General features: G+C 55.2%; 1 non-coding gene across 1 annotated transcript; it reads right to left on the reverse strand.

The window, feature by feature from the left end:
* Positions 1–5,655: 5,655 nt before the first annotated feature.
* LOC112836795 (U5 spliceosomal RNA) lies at positions 5,656–5,768 on the reverse strand. The gene has a single exon (XR_003211564.1). It is a non-coding gene; the product is annotated as a U5 spliceosomal RNA (small nuclear RNA).
* Between the last annotated feature and the right edge of the window lie 232 nt (positions 5,769–6,000).

The following is a 6,000-nucleotide window of genomic DNA, read 5'->3' on the forward strand; positions in this document are numbered from 1 at the left end:
TCTCAGGGTCCTGGGATCGAGCCCCGTGTCCGCCTGCTTCTCCCTCTACCCTCCCCACCCCCCGTGCTCATGATCTCTCTCTCACTCTCTCTCTCAAATAAACAAAAGCTTAAAAAAAGAAAAAGAAATAATAAAACCCCCCTCGTGAGGCGGCTGGGAGGACCCGGCGATATCACCCACAGGAGGAACCTTCAGGAACAAGGCAGCGTGTAGGGAAAGGCTCACTTGGCCGTCTGTCCAAGCAATCATTAACCAGAATTACAAATTTACAGCGTGGAGACATGAAATCTGGAGAGATGGACAGCTCTGCTCTCTAATCACTTTCAGGGGAAGATATAATGCATTGATCGACAGAGACAAACCACAGTTTAGGCTCCAACCAGTGTCTGTGACGAAAACAGCCACCTTGTTAACTTAGATTTACGGAGTGTCTCCATCCTGGCAAGAGGAAGGCATGGGGGGAGGGAGCTGCTGCTCGTGTGGGATGGTGGGGGGACCCGGGAGCCAGGTAGGGACCCCTCCCGCTCCAACCCCCCCCAGAAGAAGCCCAAGGAATCCCTCCAAGGCAGCCACGATAAGATGAGAGCCGTTTCCTGATGGGGAATGAGTTCCCCAGCTCTGGAGGAATGTAAGCATTCAGCATTCATTCAACAAGTGTCCACTAATGCCTACTTTGTGTTACGCCCAAACAGGCCCTTCATGTATAGAAATGATCTGATGCGGAGCCTGTCCTTGGGAACTCCTGGTCCATGAGGCCATGGCCTAGTCTCTAGTGCTCAGGTGACCAGATGTCTGAACAGCAGACACAGCCTTTTTTTCTGTTTGCAGCCAGGGGCTGAGAATGTTCCTGGTAAAGATGCTGGGTGCCCCCGATCCAGTCGGAGGATGACAAGCTGGTGGGTGCCTGGGGAAGACAGATTCTGAGGCAGAGAACCCCAAGAGGAACTCTCCAAGCAGGAGAAGGGAGAGTGTCCAGCAAGTCCAGCCCGTCCGCGGGCAGAGCTGTGAGCAAGAGATGGCTGCTCAGCCCCCCTCTGGGCTCAGGCAGCCTCACTGGGGGGGCCGCAGGGGCCTGGAGCTCAACGTGCCAAATGGTTGTCTCCATCTTTATGCCAAGAGATTCTCCCCTTCCTGCAGAAAGAGGGCCTGCTGGTGGCTACTCCCGATGGTTGGTTTCTCCCGTGTTGGAAAAGGAGGCCTTTGGGTTCCAGGGCGGGACTTATCTGTGTCACTGCCTGGGATGCCTTGGGGACAGGACCCAGATGTCCTTCCTAGGCTGCCCCAGAGCAGCTCCCAGCTGACACTCGCGCTGCCCAACAGCGGAGATCAGCCTTTGGTCCATGCGTGTGTCACCAGCGGGCCGGACGGTCAACAGCTGCCCTGGGCCACCTTGATGACCCGCAGCTTGACTGTCCCATTTCTGGGCCTCATTTTCTCTTCCTGAGAGGGGCATCCTTGCGGTGCCTGGCTGGCTCAGTCGGTGGAGCGTGCAACTCTTGATCTCAGGGTGGTGAGTCTGAGCCCCACGCTGAGTGTAGCGATTACTTCAATAAACGAAAAAAAATAAACTTAAAAAAAAGACATCCTCCACATAGCAAGAGCAACCTAGACAAGACTTCCAGGCCTCAGAAGAAGGGACCTCTCTCCCAAATTCCATAGACACATCCCAGGCCAGGTCTCTGATTGGCCCCGCAGGGGTCACATGTCCATCCCTGGGCCAATCCCTGTGGCTGGGAAATGAGCCACTGCTATGGGCACCCCTTGCAAGCGCGTGGGCTTCAGGGGAAGGGGCCCCATTTACCAGAGCAGGGGAGGGGACAGGTAAAATCAGTGGGTCTCTTTAGCACTTACTATGTGCCAACCACTGTAATTAAAAAATTAAATTTTTTTAAATGTTCTCAAACTCACCGAGAAGCAGGGACCCATAGCATCCTTCCCCAACAACAAGGCCTAAAGAGTGAAGGAGTTTGCCCAGCGAGGAAGGGGTGTTCGTGGGACTTGCACCTGCTTCTGACTCCAATCCCGAATGTCCCCACTTTGTGGGGCTACCTCCTCCATGTGGGCACAGTGGAGTCCTCGCTTCAACCCCCGCATCCCTCAGGAATACTGGTGTGCGTGAGTGTGTGAGTGTGTGAGAGTGTGTGCGCGTGAGTGTGTGTGTGTGTGTGTGTGTGAGTGTGTGAGGGTGTGTGCGCGTGAGTGTGTGTGGGAGTGTGAGTGTGTGTGGGAGAGTGTGCGCGCATGAGTGTGTGTGTGAGTGTGTGAGAGTGTGTGCGCGTGAGTGTGTGTGGGAGTGTGAGTGTGTGGGGGAGAGTGTGCGCGCATGAGTGTGTGTGTGAGTGTGTGAGAGTGTGTGCGCGTGAGTGTGTGTGGGAGTGTGAGTGTGTGTGGGAGTGTGGGGGGTGAGATTAATCCACTGGCGGCCCACTAACCCCCGCCCCCCAGGCAGGGGCGCCCACCCTCACACACCTGTGCTTCAGGCACAGCCCAGGCTGACGGCCGTCTGCTCTCTGAGGAGGCTGCACACGTCTCTAAGCAGCCCCTTCCCCACAGCCGAACAGCTGGCCACCATCTTGGCACACGTTTCCCTGTCACATCTGATTTGCAAAGTCATGTCTGTAACAGACCCACAGGAGCGTCCAGTTGGGGCTTTTTCAGGTCAAGGAGTATTTTCCAGAGAGTCTCTCGTTCTTCAGAGGAGAAAAAGAATGTGAAGAGAAGAGAAAGAATCTTGTCTCTGTTGCAGGGCCAACACTCACACCAATGGGATATTCCTCTGGGCCACCCTGGGCTAAGGCCTTAGAGATCACCTTGAGGTTCTGTCTTTATCCCATTTGACAGATGAGGAAATCCAGGCTCACAGGAGTCATGTCATTTTCTCAAGTTCACACGGCTGCTAAGGGCAGAGCTGGGATTTGAACAGGGCCTTTCCAGACGCCCAAGCCCTTGCTCATCACCATCAGGTCCACAGTCTTCCAGCGGATGCCTGAGCTGGGCAGTCCTGTTGGCTTGACTCCAAGACCTCCTCCTCCTCTGGGAAGCCTGCCTGGGCTGGCAAGGCCTGCCTCTGCCACTCTGCTCTTACGGGCTGCCGACTGGAGTCTCTGGTTTCCAGAGCCTCCAGGGAGGGGCCCGCCAGCGCTGGCTGGCTCGGACACCCTGAAGTCAGCCTCTTGGCCAAGACATTTTGACTGCAAGGAACAGGAGCCCACAAGAATGCAGGCGATGGGGGTCCCATAAAAATCCACAGCCCTCAGCCCATCCAGGCACTGTGGGCACCAAGCCGGGCCCTCGAGGACTGAGCACACTCCCCTTCTCTGAGGGCTCTCCCTCTCTCCGTCTTCTTTGGGGCATCCCGGTGGTGAGGATGCCCGTGACCCCCAGCCCCAAGACCGCGAGCTTGGGGACATCTGCATCGCCAACCCCTGCCACTTCTCCACCTCTGAGCACTAACTCCCAGAAGGAGTTTCTCCACGGGACCAGCAATGGTAGCCCTGACTGCGCCGGGGTGGGGCAGTGCAGGGAGCTGTCTGTCTGTGCCCAGGAAGTCAGGAGGGTGGAGGTGGGCGATCACCCAATCTTCTCCTGCCTGGGTGCTCTGTCTCAGGGTGAAGCCCCAGGGAAGTAACTGACACTGTCTACAACCTGGGGGCAGGGACCCCACCTGCCCAACAAATATTTATGAAGGAGTGGAATGAATGTTAAAGGGTGTCCTCGTCCCCAAAAGGACCAGGTCCCCAAATGGACACAGATGGGAAAGGCTGTGTTGAACCTGCTCAGCAGGTTCCTCTCTTACAGGACCCCTCAGAACCTTTAATTAACCACTGTTCACTATGCTCTGGGAAGGAGGTCACATATGCAGCATTGCCCAAGCACTTTGCCAAAGCATGTGTACACATTTCTAGAACCGGGGTAAGTCAGCACTCAGGTGGTAATGCTATTTCGGGCAATCCAAGGGAAGCTGTGTCAGGTACCAGCCGAGAGCATGGCCTCTGGAGTCAGGCACACTAGCGCTGTTGCCCATGAGCCGTGTGACCTTGGGCCAGTCCCTTGGCCTCTCTGAGCCACAGTTACCCCATACACTTCCATGGGGATCATCAGGGCCACTCCATCTTTGTCCTGGCTGCCATCATTGCCATTCTCTACCACACAGCAATGGTCTCCTCCCTGGCTTCCCTGGCTCCCCCCTGCCTCTCAGCCCTGGACACGATCTCTGGGCGCAGGGGACTCAGGGCCTCTTGTCCCCCATTCACTGCATTCCCAGCACCCAGCACCCAGAACAGGCCTGGCACACAATTACATTTCCTGGATGAATGAATGAACGAATGAATGCTATCCCTACGGGAACACTGAGTTTAGTTTGGGGCAGGCAGGGCCACCCCCCGACTCTGACCCTCCTCCTATCCTTCTCTTGCACCTCAGTCTGGCCTGAACCTAAAGGAAGTCCATGACCCACTCAGCAAACATTTATTCAATTTGAATAATTACATCCTTTTGGGAGCTGGCTGACCAGAAACATGATTGGGAGAAACTCTTTCTCACATACGCGTATAAACAACAACCTCCACCTCTGGAGGGCGCTAGAGGTGCCAGGTCAGGGCTCGATGCTCCTAGGGATGCACTTCTTCACTCCGCACCACGCCCCTGGAGCGGGACTATAGCCTTGTGTCCATTACACGGATGAAGAGAGTGAGGCTCAGAGCACCCAGTGACTCGCCCAAGATCACAGAGCGAGGGGGAAGCGGGGCAGCAGGTTTCATCTGACTCCAGACCCAGCAGTCTTAACCCTCCATCATTCTTGACGGAGAACGATGGCATGGGACACAGGGAAGAACACAGTTCTGGAGTCAAAGGTTGAAATCCCACCTCTGCTTTACCCCCAACTTGTGTGATGCTAGGCCAGTCATGCCACCTCTCTGAGCCTCAGTTTTCTTATCTGTAAAATAGGGCTAATAATATAATCCCTAATATGGACTCCATGAGCTAGCAGATGGGAGAGAAATTTCTGAGGTAGCACCAATTCTGTGGCCGTGTATGTCCAGAGGACAGAGAAGCCTAGGAAATGCCTGCCTCCAAAATGAAGCCATTGGCTGAGCCTGAGGCATCAGGGCCCACACGGTGGCTGGCATACAACAGCCCTCAACAAACTCATGCGGAACGAATTGTCATCTTCTGCTGGGGCTGCAGACTGGCCCAGAACACAGGGACACAGAGGCACAGAGCTTGAACCGGGCTCCCCTTGGACAGACCATGGGAAAACCAGCGATGCAGGGGAGCCGTGGAGCTTGAGGCCAGGCACAGCCTAGACCCCTGCTCCAGCTCCGGGAGCCCGTGTGGGCGCATGAGCCTCGGTACCTGTTGGCCAAGAACACCACTGCCTTGTCAGCCCGGCTGAGCACACGTTAGTCAAGATGGCGGCCACGGCTGCCCCCAAACGCAGGGTCCACTGGGTACCAAGAGCCCCACTGCGACTGGATGCGAAACGGAACAAATTAATCGTTGAACTGGGTGACCAGGCTCCAAATGGAGTGAGTCAAACCCAGCGCAGCCTTAACTCTCCAAGGAGTGAGAAGAAACCAGTCGGCCCATCCCCATGCCCCTGAGAATGCTGGGTAATTACATTTTCCCCTTTGTCTTTTTGTTTTCCTTTAGCAGAACCACCAAGACGCGGCCGCAAAAATCAGTTACAGCTTCCAAAGTGCTTCTTTCCCCAGAAATCTTTTATAAAAGGTGAAAGATTTATAAGACCCGAAGAGCAAACCAAGCAGGATAATTGTTTTTGGAATGACCCCAATATTTTCACCCCGGCGACCCCGGCTGGGCATCTTGCCCCGTATTTATGATTCCTGGTCCTCTGCGCGCCGCCGGGCGACCTTTCTGAGCCCCCTCTGCGAGCCCCCAGTCCCTTATCGGGCCTGTAACTCACCCTGACGTTATCTCTCGGGAGGGTTTTATGCACTTTAATTTAACTCCCCTCATCATTATTTCCCGGACTTCAAG

The sequence above is a fragment of the Callorhinus ursinus genome, unplaced genomic scaffold (genome assembly GCF_003265705.2).
Source record: "Callorhinus ursinus isolate GAN/ISIS: 27379988/994484 unplaced genomic scaffold, GSC_fseal_2.0 scaffold24, whole genome shotgun sequence".
Classification (NCBI taxonomy): Eukaryota; Metazoa; Chordata; class Mammalia; order Carnivora; family Otariidae; genus Callorhinus; species Callorhinus ursinus.